This window comes from Pseudophryne corroboree, chromosome 2, assembly GCF_028390025.1.
Source record: "Pseudophryne corroboree isolate aPseCor3 chromosome 2, aPseCor3.hap2, whole genome shotgun sequence".
Lineage (NCBI taxonomy): Eukaryota > Metazoa > Chordata > Amphibia > Anura > Myobatrachidae > Pseudophryne > Pseudophryne corroboree.
In genome coordinates, this window is record NC_086445.1 from 3,814,151 (window position 1) to 3,837,632 (window position 23,482).

Consider the following 23,482-nt stretch of genomic DNA (forward strand, 5'->3'; position numbering starts at 1 on the left):
GCCCCCTCTGTAATACATTTCCCCCAGTATTGTTCAGTGAGGTGGTAAAGCAGTGCCCCCTCTATAATACATTTGCCCCAGTATTGTTTGGTGAGGTGGTAAAGCAGTGCCCCCTCTGTAATACATTTGCCCCAGTATTGTTTGGTGAGGTGGTAAAGCAGTGCCCCCTCTGTAATACATTTGCCCCAGTATTGTTTGGTGAGGTGGAAAAGCAGTGCCCCCTCTGTAATACATTTGCCCCAGCATTGTTCGGTGAGGTGGTAAAGCAGTGCCCCCTCTGTAATACATTTCCCCAGTATTGTTCGGTGAGGTGGTAAAGCAGTGCCCCCTCTGTATTACATTTGCCACAGTATTGTTTGGTGAGGTGGTAAACCAGTGCCCCCTCTGTAATACATTTGCCACAGTATTGTTCGGTGAGGTGGTAAAGCAGTGCCCCCTCTGTAATACATTTGCCCCAGTATTGTTCGATTAGGTGGTAAAGCAGTGCCCCCTCTGTAATACATTTGCCCCAGTATTGTTTGGTGAGGTGGTAAAGCAGTGCCCCCTCTGTAATACATTTACCCCAGTATTGTTTGGTGAGGTGGTAAAGCAGTGCCCCCTCTGTAATACATTTCCACAGTGTTGTTCAGTGAGGTGGTAAAGCAGTGCCCACTCTGTAATACATTTGCCACAGTATTGTTCGTTGAGGTGGTAAAGCAGTGCCCCATCTGTAATACATTTGCCCCAGTGTTGTTCAGTGAGGTGGTAAAGCAGCGCCCCCTCTGTAATACATTTGCCCCAGTATTGTTTGCTGAGGTGGTAAAGCAGTGCCCCCTCTGTAATACATTTCCCCAGTATTGTTCGGTGAGGTGGTAAAGCAGTGCCCCCTCTGTATAACATTTGCCCCAGCATTGTTCGGTGAGGTGGTAAAGCAGTGCCCCTCTGTAATACATTTGCCCCAGTATTGTTTGGTGAGGTGGTAAAGCAGTGCCCCCTCTGTAATACATTTGCCACAGTATTGTTCGGTGAGGTGGTAAAGCAGTGCCCCCTCTGTAATACATTTGCCCCAGTATTGTTCGGTGAGGTGGTAAAGCAGTGCCCATTCTATAATACATTTGCCCCAGTAATGTTCGGTGAGGTGGTAAAGCAGTGCCCCCTCTGTATAACATTTGCCCCAGCATTGTTTGGTGGTAAAGCAGTGCCCCCTCTGTAATACATTTGCCCCTGTATTGTTCGGTGAGGTGGTAAAGCAGTGCCCCCTCTATAATACATTTGCCCCAGTATTGTTCGGTGAGGTGGTAAAGCAGTGCCACCTCTGTATAACATTTGCCCCAGCATTGTTCGGTGGTAAAGCAGTGCCCCCTCTGTAATACATTTGCCCCAGTATTGTTCGGTGAGGTGGTAAAGCAGCGCCCCCTCTGTAATACATTTCCCCCAGTATTGTTCTGTGAGGTGGTAAAGCAGTGCCCCCTCTGTAATACATTTGCCCCAGTATTGTATGGTGAGGTGGTAAAGCAGTGCCCCCTCTGTAATACATTTGCCACAGTATTGTCCGGTGAGGTGGTAAAGCAGTGCCCCCTCTGTAATACATTTGCCCCAGTATTGTTTGGTGAGGTGGTAAAGCAGTGCCCCCTCTGTAATACATTTGCCACAGTATTGTTCGGTGAGGTGGTAAAGCAGTGCCCCCTCTGTAATACATTTGCCCCAGTATTGTTTGGTGAGGTGGTAAAGCAGCGCCCCCTCTGTAATACATTTGCCACAGTATTGTTCAGTGAGGTGGTAAAGCAGTGCCCCCTCTGTAATACATTTGCCCCAGTATTGTCCGGTGAGGTGGTAAAGCAGTGCCCCCTCTGTAATACATTTCCCCAGTATTGTTCGGTGAGGTGGTAAAGCAGCGCCCCCTCTGTAATACATTTGCCCCAGTATTGTCCGGTGAGGTGGTAAAGCAGTGCCCCCTCTGTAATACATTTCCCCAGTATTGTTCGGTGAGGTGGTAAAGCAGTGCACCCTCTGTAATACATTTGCCACAGTATTGTTCGGTGAGGTGGTAAAGCAGCGCCCCCTCTGTAATACATTTGCCACAGTATTGTTCGGTGAGGTGGTAAAGCAGTGCCCCCTCTGTAATACATTTGCCCCAGTATTGTTTGGTGAGGTGGTAAAGCAGTGCCCCCTCTGTAATACATTTGCCCCAGTATTGTTTGGTGAGGTGGAAAAGCAGTGCCCCCTCTGTAATACATTTGCCCCAGCATTGTTCGGTGAGGTGGTAAAGCAGTGCCCCCTCTGTAATACATTTCCCCAGTATTGTTCGGTGAGGTGGTAAAGCAGTGCCCCCTCTGTATTACATTTGCCACAGTATTGTTTGGTGAGGTGGTAAACCAGTGCCCCCTCTGTAATACATTTGCCACAGTATTGTTCGGTGAGGTGGTAAAGCAGTGCCCCCTCTGTAATACATTTGCCCCAGTATTGTTCGATTAGGTGGTAAAGCAGTGCCCCCTCTGTAATACATTTGCCCCAGTATTGTTTGGTGAGGTGGTAAAGCAGTGCCCCCTCTGTAATACATTTGCCCCAGTATTGTTTGGTGAGGTGGTAAAGCAGTGCCCCCTCTGTAATACATTTCCACAGTGTTGTTCAGTGAGGTGGTAAAGCAGTGCCCACTCTGTAATACATTTGCCACAGTATTGTTCGTTGAGGTGGTAAAGCAGTGCCCCATCTGTAATACATTTGCCCCAGTGTTGTTCAGTGAGGTGGTAAAGCAGCGCCCCCTCTGTAATACATTTGCCCCAGTATTGTTTGCTGAGGTGGTAAAGCAGTGCCCCCTCTGTAATACATTTCCCCAGTATTGTTCGGTGAGGTGGTAAAGCAGTGCCCCCTCTGTATAACATGTGCCCCAGCATTGTTCGGTGAGGTGGTAAAGCAGTGCCCCTCTGTAATACATTTGCCCCAGTATTGTTTGGTGAGGTGGTAAAGCAGTGCCCCCTCTGTAATACATTTGCCACAGTATTGTTCGGTGAGGTGGTAAAGCAGTGCCCCCTCTGTAATACATTTGCCCCAGTATTGTTCGGTGAGGTGGTAAAGCAGTGCCCATTCTATAATACATTTGCCCCAGTAATGTTCGGTGAGGTGGTAAAGCAGTGCCCCCTCTGTATAACATTTGCCCCAGCATTGTTTGGTGGTAAAGCAGTGCCCCCTCTGTAATACATTTGCCCCAGTATTGTTCGGTGAGGTGGTAAAGCAGTGCCCCCTCTGTAATACATTTCCCCCAGTATTGTTCAGTGAGGTGGTAAAGCAGTGCCCCCTCTGTAATACATTTGCCCCAGTATTGTTTGGTGAGGTGGTAAAGCAGTGCCCCCTCTGTAATACATTTGCCACAGTATTGTCCGGTGAGGTGGTAAAGCAGTGCCCCCTCTGTAATACATTTGCCCCAGTATTGTTTGGTGAGGTGGTAAAGCAGTGCCCCCTCTGTAATACATTTGCCACAGTATTGTTCGGTGAGGTGGTAAAGCAGTGCCCCCTCTGTAATACATTTGCCCCAGTATTGTTCGGTGAGGTGGTAAAGCAGCGCCCCCTCTGTAATACATTTGCCACAGTATTGTTCGGTCAGGTGGTAAAGCAGTGCCCCCTCTGTAATACATTTGCCCCAGTATTGTCCGGTGAGGTGGTAAAGCAGTGCCCCCTCTGTAATACATTTGCCCCAGTATTGTTCGGTGAGGTGGTAAAGCAGTGCCCCCTCTGTAATACATTTTCCCAGTATTGTTCGGTGAGGTGGTAAAGCAGCGCCCCATCTGTAATACATTTTCCCAGTATTGTTCGGTGAGGTGGTAAAGCAGTGCCCCCTCTGTAATACATTTCCACAGTATTGTTCGGTGAGGTGGTAAAGCAGTGCCCCCTCTGTAATACATTTCCACAGTGTTGTTCAGTGAGGTGGTAAAGCAGTGCCCACTCTGTAATACATTTGCCACAGTATTGTTCGTTGAAGTGGTAAAGCAGTGCCCCATCTGTAATACATTTGCCCCAGTGTTGTTCAGTGAGGTGGTAAAGCAGCGCCCCCTCTGTAATACATTTGCCCCAGTATTGTTTGGTGAGGTGGTAAAGCAGTGCCCCCTCTGTAATACATTTCCCCAGTATTGTTTGGTGAGGTGGTAAAGCAGTGCCCCCTCTGTATAACATTTGCCCCAGCATTGTTCGGTGAGGTGGTAAAGCAGTGCCCCCTCTGTAATACATTTGCCCCAGTATTGTTCGGTGAGGTGGTAAAGCAGTGCCCCCTCTATAATACATTTGCCCCAGTATTGTTCGGTGAGGTGGTAAAGCAGTGCCCCCTCTGTATAACATTTGCCCCAGCATTGTTCGGTGGTAAAGCAGTGCCTTCTCTGTAATACATTTGCCCCAGTATTGTTCGGTGAGGTGGTAAAGCTGCGCCCCCTCTGTAATACATTTCCCCCAGTATTGTTCTGTGAGGTGGTAAAGCAGTGCCCCCTCTGTAATACATTTGCCCCAGTATTGTTTGGTGAGGTGGTAAAGAAGTGCCCCCTCTGTAATACATTTGCCACAGTATTGTCCGGTGAGGTGGTAAAGCAGTGCCCCCTCTGTAATACATTTGCCCCAGTATTGTTTGGTGAGGTGGTAAAGCAGTGCCCCCTCTGTAATACATTTGCCACAGTATTGTTCGGTGAGGTGGTAAAGCAGTGCCCCCTCTGTAATACATTTGCCCTAGTATTGTTCGGTGAGGTGGTAAAGCAGCGCCCCCTCTGTAATACATTTGCCACAGCATTGTTCAGTGAGGTGGTAAAGCAGTGCCCCCTCTGTAATACATTTGCCCCAGTATTGTCCGGTGAGGTGGTAAAGCAGTGCCCCCTCTGTAATACATTTCCCCAGTATTGTTCGGTGAGGTGGTAAAGCAGCGCCCACTCTGTAATACATTTGCCCCAGTATTGTCCGGTGAGGTGGTAAAGCAGTGCCCCCTCTGTAATACATTTCCCCAGTATTGTTCGGTGAGGTGGTAAAGCAGTGCACCCTCTGTAATACATTTGCCACAGTATTGTTCGGTGAGGTGGTAAAGCAGCGCCCCCTCTGTAATACATTTGCCACAGTATTGTTCGGTGAGGTGGTAAAGCAGTGCCCCCTCTGAAATACATTTGCCCCAGCATTGTTCGGTGAGGTGGTAAAGCAGTGCCCCCTCTGTAATACATTTCCCCAGTATTGTTCGGTGAGGTGGTAAAGCAGTGCCCCCTCTGTATTACATTTGCCACAGTATTGTTTGGTGAGGTGGTAAACCAGTGCCCCCTCTGTAATACATTTGCCACAGTATTGTTCGGTGAGGTGGTAAAGCAGTGCCCCCTCTGTAATACATTTGCCCCAGTATTGTTCGATCAGGTGGTAAAGCAGTGCCCCCTCTGTAATACATTTGCCCCAGTATTGTTTGGTGAGGTGGTAAAGCTGTGCCCCCTCTGTAATACATTTGCCCCAGTATTGTTTGGTGAGGTGGTAAAGCAGTGCCCCCTCTGTAATACATTTCCCCAGTATTGTTCGGGGAGGTGGTAAAGCAGTGCCCCCTCTGTAATACATTTTCCCAGTATTGTTCGATCAGGTGGTAAAGCAGTGCCCCCTCTGTAATACATTTGCCCCAGTATTGTTTGGTGAGGTGGTAAAGCAGTGCCCCCTCTGTAATACATTTGCCCCAGTATTGTTTGGTGAGGTGGTAAAGCAGTGCCCCCTCTGTAATACATTTGCCCCAGCATTGTTCGGTGAGGTGGTAAAGCAGTGCCCCCTCTGTAATACATTTCCCCAGTATTGTTCGGTGAGGTGGTAAAGCAGTGCCCCCTCTGTAATACATCTGCCCCAGTATTGTTTGGTGAGGTGGTAAAGCAGTGCCCCCTCTGTAATACATTTGCCCCAGTATTGTTTGGTGAGGTGGTAAAGCAGTGCCCCCTCTGTAATACATTTCCCCAGTATTGTTCGGTGAGGTGGTAAAGCAGTGCCCCCTCTGTAATACATTTTCCCAGTATTGTTCGGTGAGGTGGTAAAACAGCGCCCCCTCTGTAATACATTTCCCCAGTATTGTTCGGTGAGGTGGTAAAGCAGTGCCCCCTCTGTAATACATTTCCACAGTATTGTTCGGTGAGGTGGTAAAGCAGTGCCCCCTCTGTAATACATTTCCACAGTGTTGTTCAGTGAGGTGGTAAAGCAGTGCCCACTCTGTAATACATTTGCCACAGTATTGTTCGTTGAGGTGGTAAAGCAGTGCCCCATCTGTAATACATTTGCCCCAGTGTTGTTCAGTGAGGTGGTAAAGCAGCGCCCCCTCTGTAATACATTTGCCCCAGTATTGTTTGGTGAGGTGGTAAAGTAGTGCCCCTCTGTAATACATTTCCCCAGTATTGTTCGGTGAGGTGGTAAAGCAGTGCCCCCTCTGTATAACATTTGCCCCAGCATTGTTCGGTGAGGTGGTAAAGCAGTGCCCCCTCTGTAATACATTTGCCCCAGTATTGTCCGGTGAGGTGGTAAAGCAGTGCCCCCTCTGTAATACATTTCCCCAGTATTGTTCGGTGAGGTGGTAAAGCAGCGCCCGCTCTGTAATACATTTGCCCCAGTATTGTCCGGTGAGGTGGTAAAGCAGTGCCCCCTCTGTAATACATTTCCCCAGTATTGTTCGGTGAGGTGGTAAAGCAGTGCACCCTCTGTAATACATTTGCCACAGTATTGTTCGGTGAGGTGGTAAAGCAGCGCCCCCTCTGTAATACATTTGCCACAGTATTGTTCGGTGAGGTGGTAAAGCAGTGCCCCCTCTGTAATACATTTGCCCCAGCATTGTTCGGTGAGGTGGTAAAGCAGTGCCCCCTCTGTAATACATTTCCCCAGTATTGTTCGGTGAGGTGGTAAAGCAGTGCCCCCTCTGTATTACATTTGCCACAGTATTGTTTGGTGAGGTGGTAAACCAGTGCCCCCTCTGTAATACATTTGCCACAGTATTGTTCGGTGAGGTGGTAAAGCAGTGCCCCCTCTGTAATACATTTGCCCCAGTATTGTTCGATCAGGTGGTAAAGCAGTGCCCCCTCTGTAATACATTTGCCCCAGTATTGTTTGGTGAGGTGGTAAAGCTGTGCCCCCTCTGTAATACATTTGCCCCAGTATTGTTTGGTGAGGTGGTAAAGCAGTGCCCCCTCTGTAATACATTTCCCCAGTATTGTTCGGGGAGGTGGTAAAGCAGTGCCCCCTCTGTAATACATTTTCCCAGTATTGTTCGATCAGGTGGTAAAGCAGTGCCCCCTCTGTAATACATTTGCCCCAGTATTGTTTGGTGATGTGGTAAAGCAGTGCCCCCTCTGTAATACATTTGCCCCAGTATTGTTTGGTGAGGTGGTAAAGCAGTGCCCCCTCTGTAATACATTTGCCCCAGCATTGTTCGGTGAGGTGGTAAAGCAGTGCCCCCTCTGTAATACATTTCCCCAGTATTGTTCGGTGAGGTGGTAAAGCAGTGCCCCCTCTGTAATACATCTGCCCCAGTATTGTTTGGTGAGGTGGTAAAGCAGTGCCCCCTCTGTAATACATTTGCCCCAGTATTGTTTGGTGAGGTGGTAAAGCAGTGCCCCCTCTGTAATACATTTCCCCAGTATTGTTTGGTGAGGTGGTAAAGCAGTGCCCCCTCTGTAATACATTTTCCCAGTATTGTTCGGTGAGGTGGTAAAACAGCGCCCCCTCTGTAATACATTTCCCCAGTATTGTTCGGTGAGGTGGTAAATCAGTGCCCCCTCTGTAATACATTTCCACAGTATTGTTCGGTGAGGTGGTAAAGCAGTGCCCCCTCTGTAATACATTTCCACAGTGTTGTTCAGTGAGGTGGTAAAGCAGTGCCCACTCTGTAATACATTTGCCACAGTATTGTTCGATCAGGTGGTAAAGCAGTGCCCCCTCTGTAATACATTTGCCCCAGTATTGTTTGGTGAGGTGGTAAAGCAGTTCCCCCTCTGTAATACATTTGCCCCAGTATTGTTTGGTGAGGTGGTAAAGCAGTGCCCCCTCTGTAATACATTTGCCCCAGCATTGTTCGGTGAGGTGGTAAAGCAGTGCCCCCTCTGTAATACATTTCCCCAGTATTGTTCGGTGAGGTGGTAAAGCAGTGCCCCCTCTGTAATACATTTGCCACAGTATTGTTTGGTGAGGTGGTAAAGCAGTGCCCCCTCTGTAATACATTTTCCCAGTATTGTTCGGTGAGGTGGTAAAACAGCGCCCCCTCTGTAATACATTTCCCCAGTATTGTTCGGTGAGGTGGTAAATCAGTGCCCCCTCTGTAATACATTTCCACAGTATTGTTCGGTGAGGTGGTAAAGCAGTGCCCCCTCTGTAATACATTTCCACAGTGTTGTTCAGTGAGGTGGTAAAGCAGTGCCCACTCTGTAATACATTTGCCCCAGTATTGTTCGATCAGGTGGTAAAGCAGTGCCCCCTCTGTAATACATTTGCCCCAGTATTGTTTGGTGAGGTGGTAAAGCAGTTCCCCCTCTGTAATACATTTGCCCCAGTATTGTTTGGTGAGGTGGTAAAGCAGCGCCCCATCTGTAATACATTTTCCCAGTATTGTTCGGTGAGGTGGTAAAGCAGTGCCCCCTCTGTAATACATTTGCCCCAGTATTGTTCGATCAGGTGGTAAAGCAGTGCCCCCTCTGTAATACATTTGCCCCAGTATTGTTCGGTGAGGTGGTAAAGCAGCGCCCCCTCTGTAATACATTTGCCACAGTATTGTTCGGTCAGGTGGTAAAGCAGTGCCCCCTCTGTAATACATTTGCCCCAGTATTGTCCGGTGAGGTGGTAAAGCAGTGCCCCCTCTGTAATACATTTGCCCCAGTATTGTTCGGTGAGGTGGTAAAGCAGTGCCCCCTCTGTAATACATTTTCCCAGTATTGTTCGGTGAGGTGGTAAAGCAGCGCCCCATCTGTAATACATTTTCCCAGTATTGTTCGGTGAGGTGGTAAAGCAGTGCCCCCTCTGTAATACATTTCCACAGTATTGTTCGGTGAGGTGGTAAAGCAGTGCCCCCTCTGTAATACATTTCCACAGTGTTGTTCAGTGAGGTGGTAAAGCAGTGCCCACTCTGTAATACATTTGCCACAGTATTGTTCGTTGAAGTGGTAAAGCAGTGCCCCATCTGTAATACATTTGCCCCAGTGTTGTTCAGTGAGGTGGTAAAGCAGCGCCCCCTCTGTAATACATTTGCCCCAGTATTGTTTGGTGAGGTGGTAAAGCAGTGCCCCCTCTGTAATACATTTCCCCAGTATTGTTTGGTGAGGTGGTAAAGCAGTGCCCCCTCTGTATAACATTTGCCCCAGCATTGTTCGGTGAGGTGGTAAAGCAGTGCCCCCTCTGTAATACATTTGCCCCAGTATTGTTCGGTGAGGTTGTAAAGCAGTGCCCCCTCTATAATACATTTGCCCCAGTATTGTTCGGTGAGGTGGTAAAGCAGTGCCCCCTCTGTATAACATTTGCCCCAGCATTGTTCGGTGGTAAAGCAGTGCCTTCTCTGTAATACATTTGCCCCAGTATTGTTCGGTGAGGTGGTAAAGCTGCGCCCCCTCTGTAATACATTTCCCCCAGTATTGTTCTGTGAGGTGGTAAAGCAGTGCCCCCTCTGTAATACATTTGCCCCAGTATTGTTTGGTGAGGTGGTAAAGAAGTGCCCCCTCTGTAATACATTTGCCACAGTATTGTCCGGTGAGGTGGTAAAGCAGTGCCCCCTCTGTAATACATTTGCCCCAGTATTGTTTGGTGAGGTGGTAAAGCAGTGCCCCCTCTGTAATACATTTGCCCTAGTATTGTTCGGTGAGGTGGTAAAGCAGCGCCCCCTCTGTAATACATTTGCCACAGTATTGTTCAGTGAGGTGGTAAAGCAGTGCCCCCTCTGTAATACATTTGCCCCAGTATTGTCCGGTGAGGTGGTAAAGCAGTGCCCCCTCTGTAATACATTTCCCCAGTATTGTTCGGTGAGGTGGTAAAGCAGCGCCCACTCTGTAATACATTTGCCCCAGTATTGTCCGGTGAGGTGGTAAAGCAGTGCCCCCTCTGTAATACATTTCCCCAGTATTGTTCGGTGAGGTGGTAAAGCAGTGCACCCTCTGTAATACATTTGCCACAGTATTGTTCGGTGAGGTGGTAAAGCAGCGCCCCCTCTGTAATACATTTGCCACAGTATTGTTCGGTGAGGTGGTAAAGCAGTGCCCCCTCTGTAATACATTTGCCCCAGCATTGTTCGGTGAGGTGGTAAAGCAGTGCCCCCTCTGTAATACATTTCCCCAGTATTGTTCGGTGAGGTGGTAAAGCAGTGCCCCCTCTGTATTACATTTGCCACAGTATTGTTTGGTGAGGTGGTAAACCAGTGCCCCCTCTGTAATACATTTGCCACAGTATTGTTCGGTGAGGTGGTAAAGCAGTGCCCCCTCTGTAATACATTTGCCCCAGTATTGTTCGATCAGGTGGTAAAGCAGTGCCCCCTCTGTAATACATTTGCCCCAGTATTGTTTGGTGAGGTGGTAAAGCTGTGCCCCCTCTGTAATACATTTGCCCCAGTATTGTTTGGTGAGGTGGTAAAGCAGTGCCCCCTCTGTAATACATTTCCCCAGTATTGTTCGGGGAGGTGGTAAAGCAGTGCCCCCTCTGTAATACATTTTCCCAGTATTGTTCGATCAGGTGGTAAAGCAGTGCCCCCTCTGTAATACATTTGCCCCAGTATTGTTTGGTGAGGTGGTAAAGCAGTGCCCCCTCTGTAATACATTTGCCCCAGTATTGTTTGGTGAGGTGGTAAAGCAGTGCCCCCTCTGTAATACATTTGCCCCAGCATTGTTCGGTGAGGTGGTAAAGCAGTTCCCCCTCTGTAATACATTTCCCCAGTATTGTTCGGTGAGGTGGTAAAGCAGTGCCCCCTCTGTAATACATCTGCCCCAGTATTGTTTGGTGAGGTGGTAAAGCAGTGCCCCCTCTGTAATACATTTGCCCCAGTATTGTTTGGTGAGGTGGTAAAGCAGTGCCCCCTCTGTAATACATTTCCCCAGTATTGTTCGGTGAGGTGGTAAAGCAGTGCCCCCTCTGTAATACATTTTCCCAGTATTGTTCGGTGAGGTGGTAAAACAGCGCCCCCTCTGTAATACATTTCCCCAGTATTGTTCGGTGAGGTGGTAAAGCAGTGCCCCCTCTGTAATACATTTCCACAGTATTGTTCGGTGAGGTGGTAAAGCAGTGCCCCCTCTGTAATACATTTCCACAATGTTGTTCAGTGAGGTGGTAAAGCAGTGCCCACTCTGTAATACATTTGCCACAGTATTGTTCGTTGAGGTGGTAAAGCAGTGCCCCATCTGTAATACATTTGCCCCAGTGTTGTTCAGTGAGGTGGTAAAGCAGCGCCCCCTCTGTAATACATTTGCCCCAGTATTGTTTGGTGAGGTGGTAAAGTAGTGCCCCTCTGTAATACATTTCCCCAGTATTGTTCGGTGAGGTGGTAAAGCAGTGCCCCCTCTGTATAACATTTGCCCCAGCATTGTTCGGTGAGGTGGTAAAGCAGTGCCCCCTCTGTAATACATTTGCCCCAGTATTGTCCGGTGAGGTGGTAAAGCAGTGCCCCCTCTGTAATACATTTCCCCAGTATTGTTCGGTGAGGTGGTAAAGCAGCGCCCACTCTGTAATACATTTGCCCCAGTATTGTCCGGTGAGGTGGTAAAGCAGTGCCCCCTCTGTAATACATTTCCCCAGTATTGTTCGGTGAGGTGGTAAAGCAGTGCACCCTCTGTAATACATTTGCCACAGTATTGTTCGGTGAGGTGGTAAAGCAGCGCCCCCTCTGTAATACATTTGCCACAGTATTGTTCGGTGAGGTGGTAAAGCAGTGCCCCCTCTGTAATACATTTGCCCCAGCATTGTTCGGTGAGGTGGTAAAGCAGTGCCCCCTCTGTAATACATTTCCCCAGTATTGTTCGGTGAGGTGGTAAAGCAGTGCCCCCTCTGTAATACATTTGCCCCAGTATTGTTCGATCAGGTGGTAAAGCAGTGCCCCCTCTGTAATACATTTGCCCCAGTATTGTTTGGTGAGGTGGTAAAGCTGTGCCCCCTCTGTAATACATTTGCCCCAGTATTGTTTGGTGAGGTGGTAAAGCAGTGCCCCCTCTGTAATACATTTCCCCAGTATTGTTCGGGGAGGTGGTAAAGCAGTGCCCCCTCTGTAATACATTTTCCCAGTATTGTTCGATCAGGTGGTAAAGCAGTGCCCCCTCTGTAATACATTTGCCCCAGTATTGTTTGGTGAGGTGGTAAAGCAGTGCCCCCTCTGTAATACATTTGCCCCAGTATTGTTTGGTGAGGTGGTAAAGCAGTGCCCCCTCTGTAATACATTTGCCCCAGCATTGTTCGGTGAGGTGGTAAAGCAGTGCCCCCTCTGTAATACATTTCCCCAGTATTGTTCGGTGAGGTGGTAAAGCAGTGCCCCCTCTGTAATACATCTGCCCCAGTATTGTTTGGTGAGGTGGTAAAGCAGTGCCCCCTCTGTAATACATTTGCCCCAGTATTGTTTGGTGAGGTGGTAAAGCAGTGCCCCCTCTGTAATACATTTCCCCAGTATTGTTCGGTGAGGTGGTAAAGCAGTGCCCCCTCTGTAATACATTTTCCCAGTATTGTTCGGTGAGGTGGTAAAACAGCGCCCCCTCTGTAATACATTTCCCCAGTATTGTTCGGTGAGGTGGTAAATCAGTGCCCCCTCTGTAATACATTTCCACAGTATTGTTCGGTGAGGTGGTAAAGCAGTGCCCCCTCTGTAATACATTTCCACAGTGTTGTTCAGTGAGGTGGTAAAGCAGTGCCCACTCTGTAATACATTTGCCACAGTATTGTTCGATCAGGTGGTAAAGCAGTGCCCCCTCTGTAATACATTTGCCCCAGTATTGTTTGGTGAGGTGGTAAAGCAGTTCCCCCTCTGTAATACATTTGCCCCAGTATTGTTTGGTGAGGTGGTAAAGCAGTGCCCCCTCTGTAATACATTTGCCCCAGCATTGTTCGGTGAGGTGGTAAAGCAGTGCCCCCTCTGTAATACATTTCCCCAGTATTGTTCGGTGAGGTGGTAAAGCAGTGCCCCCTCTGTAATACATTTGCCACAGTATTGTTTGGTGAGGTGGTAAAGCAGTGCCCCCTCTGTAATACATTTTCCCAGTATTGTTCGGTGAGGTGGTAAAACAGCGCCCCCTCTGTAATACATTTCCCCAGTATTGTTCGGTGAGGTGGTAAATCAGTGCCCCCTCTGTAATACATTTCCACAGTATTGTTCGGTGAGGTGGTAAAGCAGTGCCCCCTCTGTAATACATTTCCACAGTGTTGTTCAGTGAGGTGGTAAAGCAGTGCCCACTCTGTAATACATTTGCCCCAGTATTGTTCGATCAGGTGGTAAAGCAGTGCCCCCTCTGTAATACATTTGCCCCAGTATTGTTTGGTGAGGTGGTAAAGCAGTTCCCCCTCTGTAATACATTTGCCCCAGTATTGTTTGGTGAGGTGGTAAAGCAGTGCCCCCTCTGTAATACATTTGCCCCAGCATTGTTCGGTGAGGTGGTAAAGCAGTGCCCCCTCTGTAATACATTTCCCCAGTATTGTTCGGTGAGGTGGTAAAGCAGTGCCCCCTCTGTAATACATTTGCCACAGTATTGTTTGGTGAGGTGGTAAAGCAGTGCCCCCTCTGTAATACATTTGCCCCAGTATTGTTTGGTGAGGTGGTAAAGCAGTGCCCCCTCTGTAATACATTTGCCCCAGCATTGTACGGTGAGGTGGTAAAGCAGTGCCCCCTCTGTAATGCATTTCCCCAGAATTGTTCGGTGAGGTGGTAAAGCAGTGCCCCCTCTGTAATACATTTGCCACAGTATTGTTTGGTGAGGTGGTAAAGCAGTTCCCCCTCTGTAATACATTTGCCACAGTATTGTCCGGTGAGGTGGTAAAGCAGTGCCCACTCTGTAATACATTTGCCACAGTATTGTCCGGTTAGGTGGTAAAGCAGTGCCCCCTCTGTAATACATTTGCCACACTATTGTCCGGTGAGGTGGTAAAGCAGTGCCCCCTCTGTAATACATTTGCCACAGTATTGTCCAGTGAGATGGTAAAGCAGTGCCCCCTCTGTAATACATTTGCCACAGTATTGTCCGGTGAGGTGGTAAAGCAGTGCCCCCTCTGTAATACATTTGCCACAGTATTGTCCGGTGAGGTGGTAAAGCAGTGCCCCCTCTGTAATACATTTGCCAAAGTATTGTCCGGTGAGGTGGTAAAGCAGTGCCCCCTCTGTAATACATTTCCCCAGTATTGTTCGGTTAGGTGGTAAAGCAGTGCCCCCTCTGTAATACATTTGCCACACTATTGTCCGGTGAGGTGGTAAAGCAGTGCCCCCTCTGTAATACATTTGCCACAGTATTGTTTGGTGAGGTGGTAAAGCAGTGCCCCCTCTGTAATACATTTGCCCCAGTATTGTTTGGTGAGGTGGTAAAGCAGTGCCCCCTCTGTAATACATTTGCCCCAGCATTGTACGGTGAGGTGGTAAAGCAGTGCCCCCTCTGTAATGCATTTCCCCAGAATTGTTCGGTGAGGTGGTAAAGCAGTGCCCCCTCTGTAATACATTTGCCACAGTATTGTTTGGTGAGGTGGTAAAGCAGTTCCCCCTCTGTAATACATTTGCCACAGTATTGTCCGGTGAGGTGGTAAAGCAGTGCCCACTCTGTAATACATTTGCCACAGTATTGTCCGGTTAGGTGGTAAAGCAGTGCCCCCTCTGTAATACATTTGCCACACTATTGTCCGGTGAGGTGGTAAAGCAGTGCCCCCTCTGTAATACATTTGCCACAGTATTGTTTGGTGAGGTGGTAAAGCAGTGCCCCCTCTTTAATACATTTGCCACAGTATTGTCCGGTGAGGTGGTAAAGCAGTGCCCACTCTGTAATACATTTGCCACAGTATTGTCCGGTGAGGTGGTAAAGCAGTGCCCCCTCTGTAATACATTTGCCACAGTATTGTCCAGTGAGATGGTAAAGCAGTGCCCCCTCTGTAATACATTTGCCACAGTATTGTCCGGTGAGGTGGTAAAGCAGTGCCCCCTCTGTAATACATTTGCCAAAGTATTGTCCGGTGAGGTGGTAAAGCAGTGCCCCCTCTGTAATACATTTCCCCAGTATTGTTCGGTGAGGTGGTAAAGCAGTGGCCCTCTGTAATACATTTCCCAAGTATTGTTCGGTGAGGTGGTAATGCAGCGCCCCCTCTGTAATACATTTCCCCAGTATTGTTCGGTGAGGTGGTAAAGCAGTGCCCCCTCTGTAATACATTTCCACAGTATTGTTCGGTGAGGTGGTAAAGCAGTGCCCCCTCTGTAATACATTTGCCCCAGTATTGTTTGGTGAGGTGGTAAAGCAGTGTCCCCTCTGTAATACATTTGCCACACTATTGTCCGGTGAGGTGGTAAAGCAGTGCCCCCTCTGTAATACATTTGCCACAGTATTGTTTGGTGAGGTGGTAAAGCAGTGTCCCCTCTGTAATACATTTGCCACAGTATTGTCCGGTTAGGTGGTAAAGCAGTGCCCCCTCTGTAATACATTTGCCACACTATTGTCCGGTGAGGTGGTAAAGCAGTGCCCCCTCTGTAATACATTTGCCACAGTATTGTTTGGTGAGGTGGTAAAGCAGTGCCCCCTCTTTAATACATTTGCCACAGTATTGTCCGGTGAGGTGGTAAAGCAGTGCCCACTCTGTAATACATTTGCCACAGTATTGTCCGGTGAGGTGGTAAAGCAGTGCCCCCTCTGTAATACATTTGCCACAGTATTGTCCAGTGAGATGGTAAAGCAGTGCCCCCTCTGTAATACATTTGCCACAGTATTGTCCGGTGAGGTGGTAAAGCAGTGCCCCCTCTGTAATACATTTGCCAAAGTATTGTCCGGTGAGGTGGTAAAGCAGTGCCCCCTCTGTAATACATTTCCCCAGTATTGTTCGGTGAGGTGGTAAAGCAGTGGCCCTCTGTAATACATTTCCCAAGTATTGTTCGGTGAGGTGGTAATGCAGCGCCCCCTCTGTAATACATTTCCCCAGTATTGTTCGGTGAGGTGGTAAAGCAGTGCCCCCTCTGTAATACATTTCCACAGTATTGTTCGGTGAGGTGGTAAAGCAGTGCCCCCTCTGTAATACATTTGCCCCAGTATTGTTTGGTGAGGTGGTAAAGCAGTGTCCCCTCTGTAATACATTTGCCCCAGTATTGTCCGGTGAGGTGGTAAAGCAGTGCCCCCTCTATAATACATTTGCCACAGTATTGTTCGGTGAGGTGGTAAAGCAGTGCCCCCTCTGTAATACATTTGCCCCAGTATTGTTCGGTGAGGTGGTAAAGCAGTGCCCCTCTGTATAACATTTGCCCCAGCATTGTTCGGTGAGGTGGTAAAGCAGTGCCCCCTCTGTAATACATTTTACCAGTATTGTTCGGTGAGGTGGTAAAGCAGTGCCCCCTCTGTAATACATTTTCCACAGTATTGTTTGGTGAGGTGGTAAAGCAGTGCCCCCTCTGTAATACATTTGCCACAGTATTGTCCGGTGAGGTGGTAAAGCAGTGCCCCCTCTGTAATACATTTGCCACAGTATTGTCTGGTGAGGTGGTAAAGCAGTGCCTCCTCTGTAATACATTTGCCACAGTATTGTCCGGTGAGGTGGTAAAGCAGTGCCCCCTCTGTAATACATTTGCCCCAGTATTGTTTGGTGAGGTGGTAAAGCAGTGCTCCCTCTGTAATACATTTGCCACAGTATTGTCCGGTGAGGTGGTAAAGCAGTGCCCCCCCTGTAATACATTTGCCCCAGTATTGTTTGGTAAAGTGGTAAAGCAGTGCCCCCTCTGTGATACATTTGCCCCAGTATTGTTTGGTGAGGTGGTAAAGCAGTGCCCCTTCTGTAATACATTTCCCCAGTATTGTTCGGTGAGGTGGTAAAGCAGTGCCCCCTCTGTATAACATTTGCCCCAGCATTGTTCGGTGAGGTGGTAAAGCAGTTCCCCCTCTGTAATACATTTGCCCCAGTATTGTTCGGTGAGGTGCTAAAGCAGTGCCCCCTCTTTAATACATTTGCCCCAGTATTGTTCGGTGAGGTGGTAAAGCAGTGCCCCCTCTGTATAACATTTGCCCCAGCATTGTTTGGTGGTAAAGCAGTGCCCCCTCTGTAATACATTTGCCCCAGTATTGTTCGGTGAGGTGGTAAAGCAGCGCCCCCTCTGTAATACATATCCCCCAGTATTGTTCAGTGAGGTGGTAAAGCAGTGCCCCCTCTGTAATACATTTGCCCCAGTATTGTTTGGTGAGTGGTAAAGCTGTGCCCCCTCTGTAATACATTTGCCACAGTATTGTCCGGTGAGGTGGTAAAGCAGTGCCCCCTCTGTAATACATTTGCCCCAGTATTGTTTGGTGAGGTGTTAAAGCAGTGCCCCCTCTGTAATACATTTGCCACAGTATTGTTCGGTGAGGTGGTAAAGCAGTGCCCCCTCTGTAATACATTTGCCCCAGTATTGTTCGGTGAGGTGGTAAAGCAGCGCCTCCTCTGTAATACATTTGCCACAGTATTGTTCAGTGAGGTGGTAAAGCAGTGCCCCCTCTGTAATACATTTGCCCCAGTATTGTCCGGTGAGGTGGTAAAGCAGTGCCCCCTCTGTAATACATTTCCCCAGTATTGTTCGGTGAGGTGGTAAAGCAGCGCCCCCTCTGTAATACATTTGCCCCAGTATTGTCCGGTGAGGTGGTAAAGCAGTGCCCCCTCTGTAATACATTTCCCCAGTATTGTTCGGTGAGGTGGTAAAGCAGTGCACCCTCTGTAATACATTTGCCACAGTATTGTTCGGTGAGGTGGTAAAGCAGCGCCCCCTCTGTAATACATTTGCCACAGTATTGTTCGGTGAGGTGGTAAAGCAGTGCCCCCTCTGTAATACATTTGCCCCAGTATTGTTTGGTGAGGTGGTAAAGCAGTGCCCCCTCTGTAATACATTTGCCCTAGTATTGTTTGGTGAGGTGGAAAAGCAGTGCCCCCTCTGTAATACATTTGCCCCAGCATTGTTCGGTGAGGTGGTAAAGCAGTGCCCCCTCTGTAATACATTTCCCCAGTATTGTTCGGTGAGGTGGTAAAGCAGTGCCCCCTCTGTATTACATTTGCCACAGTATTGTTTGGTGAGGTGGTAAACAAGTGCCCCCTCTGTAATACATTTGCCACAGTATTGTTCGGTGAGGTGGTAAAGCAGTGCCCCCTCTGTAATACATTTGCCCCAGTATTGTTCGGTCAGGTGGTAAAGCAGTGCCCCCTCTGTAATACATTTGCCCCAGTATTGTTTGGTGAGGTGGTAAAGCAGTGCCCCCTCTGTAATACATTTGCCCCAGTATTGTTTGGTGAGGTGGTAAAGCAGTGCCCCCTCTGTAATACATTTGCCCCAGCATTGTTCGGTGAGGTGGTAAAGCAGTGCCCCCTCTGTAATACATTTGCCACAGTATTGTCCGGTGAGGTGGTAAAGCAGTGCCCCCTCTGTAATACATTTGCCACAGTATTGTCCGGTGAGGTGGTAAAGCAGTGCCCCCTCTGTAATACATTTGCCACAGTATTGTCCGGTGAGGTGGTAAAGCATTGCCCCCTCTGTAATACATTTGCCACAGTATTGTTCGGTGAGGTGGTAAAGCAGTGCCCCCTCTGTATAACATTTGCCCCAGCATTGTTCGGTGAGGTGGTAAAGCAGTGCCCCCTCTGTAATACATTTCCCCAGTATTGTTCGGTGAGGTGGTAAAGCAGTGCCCCCTCTGAAAATACATTTACCCCAGTATTGTTCGGTGAGGTGGTAAAGCAGCGCCCCCTCTGTAATACATTTGCCACAGTATTGTTCGGTGAGGTGGTAAAGCAGTGCCCCCTCTGTAATACATTTGCCCCAGTATTGTCCGGTGAGGTGGTAAAGCAGTGCCCCCTCTGTAATACATTTCCCCAGTATTGTTCGGTGAGGTGGTAAAGCAGTGCCCCCTCTGTAATACATTTTCCCAGTATTGTTCGGTGAGGTGGTAAAGCAGTGCCCCCTCTGTAATACATTTCCCCAGTATTGTTCGGTGAGGTGGTAAAGCAGTGCCCCCTCTGTAATACATTTGCCACAGTATTGTTTGGTGAGGTGGTAAAGCAGTGCCCCCTCTGTAATACATTTGCCACAGTATTGTCCGGTGAGGTGGTAAAGCAGTGCCCCCTCTGTAATACATTTGATACAGTATTGTCCGGTGAGGTGGTAAAGCAGTGCCCCCTCTGTAATACATTTGCCACAGTATTGTCCGGTGAGGTGGTAAAGCAGTGCCCCCTCTGTAATACATTTGCCACAGTATTGTCCGGTGAGGTGGTAAAGCAGTGCCCCCTCTGTAATACATTTGCCACAGTATTGTCCGGTGAGGTGGTAAAGCAGTGCCCCCTCTGTAATACATTTGCCCCAGTATTGTTCGGAGAGTTGGTAAAGCAGCGCCCCCACTGTAATACATTTCCCCCAGTATTGTTCAGTGAGGTGGTAAAGCAGTGCCCCCTCTGTAATACATTTGCCCCAGTATTGTTTGGTGAGGTGGTAAAGCAGTGCCCCCTCTGTAATACATTTGCCACAGTATTGTCCGGTGAGGTGGTAAAGCAGTGCCCCCTCTGTAATACATTTGCCCCAGTATTGTTTGGTGAGGTGGTAAAGCAGTGCCCCCTCTGTAATACATTTGCCACAGTATTGTTCGGTGAGGTGGTAAAGCAGTGCCCCCTCTGTAATACATTTGCCCCAGTATTGTTCGGTGAGGTGGTAAAGCAGTGCCCCCTCTGTATAACATTTGCCCCAGCATTGTTCGGTGAGGTGGTAAAGCAGTGACCCCTCTGTAATACATTTGCCCAAGTATTGTTCGGTGAGGTGGTAAAGCAGCGCCCCCTCTGTAATACATTTCCCCCAGTATTGTTCAATGAGGTGGTAAAGCAGTGCCCCCTCTGTAATACATTTGCCCCAGTATTGTTTGGTGAGGTGGTAAAGCAGTGCACCCTCTGTAATACATTTGCCACAGTATTGTTTGGTGAGGTGGTAAAGCAGTGCCCCCTCTGTAATACATTTCCCCAGTATTGTTCGGTGAGGTTGTAAAGCAGTGCCCCCTCTGTATTACATTTGCCACAGTATTGTTTGGTGAGGTGGTAAACCATTGCCCCCTCTGTAATACATTTGCCACAGTATTGTTCGGTGAGGTGGTAAAGCAGTGCCCCCTCTGTATAACATTTGCCCCAGCATTGTTCGGTGAGGTGGTAAAGCAGTGCCCCCTCTGTAATACATTTCCCCAGTATTGTTCGGTGAGGTGGTAAAGCAGTGCCCCCTCTGAAAATACATTTACCCCAGTATTGTTCGGTGAGGTGGTAAAGCAGCGCCCCCTCTGTAATACATTTGCCACAGTATTGTTCGGTGAGGTGGTAAAGCAGTGCCCCCTCTGTAATACATTTGCCCCAGTATTGTCCGGTGAGGTGGTAAAGCAGTGCCCCCTCTGTAATACATTTCCCCAGTATTGTTCGGTGAGGTGGTAAAGCAGTGCCCCCTCTGTAATACATTTTCCCAGTATTGTTCGGTGAGGTGGTAAAGCAGCGCCCCCTCTGTAATACATTTCCCCAGTATTGTTCGGTGAGGTGGTAAAGCAGTGCCCCCTCTGTAATACATTTGCCACAGTATTGTTTGGTGAGGTGGTAAAGCAGTGCCCCCTCTGTAATACATTTGCCACAGTATTGTCCGGTGAGGTGGTAAAGCAGTGCCCCCTCTGTAATACATTTGCCACAGTATTGTCCGGTGAGGTGGTAAAGCAGTGCCCCCTCTGTAATACATTTGCCACAGTATTGTCCGGTGAGGTGGTAAAGCAGTGCCCCCTCTGTAATACATTTGCCACAGTATTGTCCGGTGAGGTGGTAAAGCAGTGCCCCCTCTGTAATACATTTGCCACAGTATTGTCCGGTGAGGTGGTAAAGCAGTGCCCCCTCTGTAATACATTTCCCCAGTATTGTTCGGTGAGGTAGTAAAGCAGTGGCCCTCTGTAATACATTTCCCCAGTATTGTTCGGTGAGGTGGTAAAGCAGCGCCCCCTCTGTAATACATTTCCCCAGTACTGTTCGGTGAGGTGGTAAAGCAGTGCCCCCTCTGTAATACATTTCCACAGTATTGTTCGGTGAGGTGGTAAAGCAGTGCCCCCTCTGTAATACATTTCCACAGTGTTGTTCAGTGAGGTGGTAAAACAGTGCCCACTCTGTAATACATTTGCCACAGTATTGTTCGGTGAGGTGGTAAAGCAGTGCCCCCTCTGTAATACATTTGCCCCAGTGTTGTTCAGTGAGGTGGTAAAGCAGCACCCCCTCTGTAATACATTTGCCCCAGTATTGTTCGGTGAGGTGGTAAAGCAGTGCTCCCTCTGTAATACATTTCCCCAGTATTGTTCGGTGAGGTGGTAAAGCAGTGCCCCCTCTGTATAACATTTGCCCCAGCATTGTTCGGTGAGGTGGTAAAGCACTGCCCCCTCTGTAATACATTTGCCCCAGTATTGTTCGGTGAGGTGGTAAAGCACTGCCCCCTCTGTAATACATTTGCCCCAGTATTGTTCGGTGAGGTGGTAAAGCAGTGCCCCCTCTGTATAACATTTGCCCCAGCATTGTTCGGTGAGGTGGTAAAGCAGTGCCCCCTCTGTAATACATTTGCCCCAGTATTGTTCGGTGAGGTGGTAAAGCAGCGCCCCCTCTGTAATACATTTCCCCCAGTATTGTTCAATGAGGTGGTAAAGCAGTGCCCCCTCTGTAATACATTTGCCCCAGTATTGTTTGGTGAGGTGGTAAAGCAGTGCACCCTCTGTAATACATTTGCCACAGAATTGTTTGGTGAGGTGGTAAAGCAGTACCCCCTCTGTAATACATTTCCCCAGTATTGTTCGGTGAGGTGGTAAAGCAGTGCCCCCTCTGTATTACATTTGCCATGGTATTGTTTGGTGAGGTGGTAAACCATTGCCCCCTCTGTAATACATTTGCCACAGTATTGTTCGGTGAGGTGGTAAAGCAGTGCCCCCTCTGTATAACATTTGCCCCAGCATTGTTCGGTGAGGTGGTAAAGCAGTGCCCCCTCTGTAATACATTTTCCACAGTATTGTTTGGTGAGGTGGTAAAGCAGTGCCCCCTCTGTAATACATTTCCCCAGTATTGTTCGGTGAGGTGGTAAAGCAGTGCCCCCTCTGTATTACATTTGCCATGGTATTGTTTGGTGAGGTGGTAAACCATTGCCCCCTCTGTAATACATTTGCCACAGTATTGTCCGGTGAGGTGGTAAAGCAGTGCCCCTACTGTAATACATTTGCCACAGTATTGTTCGGTGAGGTGGTAAAGCAGTGCCCCCTCTGTAATACATTTGCCCCAGTATTGTCCGGTGAGGTGGTAAAGCAGTGCCCCCTCTGTAATACATTTCCCCAGTATTGTTCGGTGAGGTGGTAAAGCAGTGCCCCCTCTGTAATACATTTTCCCAGTATTGTTCGGTGAGGTAGTAAAGCAGCGCCCCCTCTGTAATACATTTCCCCAGTATTGTTCGGTGAAGTGGTAAAGCAGTGCCCCCTCTGTAATACATTTGCCACAGTATTGTTTGGTGAGGTGGTAAAGCAGTGCCCCCTCTGTAATACATTTGCCACAGTATTGTCCGGTGAGGTGGTAAAGCAGTGCCCCCTCTGTAATACATTTGCCACAGTATTGTCCGGTGAGGTGGTAAAGCAGTGCCCCTCTGTAATACATTTGCCACAGTATTGTCCGGTGAGGTGGTAAAGCAGTGCCCCCTCTGTAATACATTTGCCCCAGTATTGTCCGGTGAGGTGGTAAAGCAGTGCCCCCTCTGTAATACATTTCCCCAGTATTGTTCGGTGAGGTGGTAAAGCAGTGCCCCCTCTGTAATACATTTCCCCAGTATTGTTCGGTGAGGTGGTAAAGCAGTGCCCCCTCTGTAATACATTTTCCCAGTATTGTTCGGTGAGGTAGTAAAGCAGCGCCCCCTCTGTAATACATTTCCCCAGTATTGTTCGGTGAAGTGGTAAAGCAGTGCCCCCTCTGTAATACATTTGCCACAGTATTGTTTGGTGAGGTGGTAAAGCAGTGCCCCCTCTGTAATACATTTCCCCAGTATTGTTCGGTGAGGTAGTAAAGCAGTAGCCCTCTGTAATACATTTCCCCAGTATTGTTCGGTGAGGTGGTAAAGCAGCGCCCCCTCTGTAATACATTTCCCCAGTACTGTTCGGTGAGGTGGTAAAGCAGTGCCCCCTCTGTAATACATTTCCACAGTATTGTTCGGTGAGGTGGCAAAGCAGTGCCCCCTCTGTAATACATTTCCACAGTGTTGTTCAGTGAGGTGGTAAAACAGTGCCCACTCTGTAATACATGTGCCACAGTATTGTTCGGTGAGGTGGTAAAGCAGTGCCCCCTCTGTAATACATTTGCCCCAGTGTTGTTCAGTGAGGTG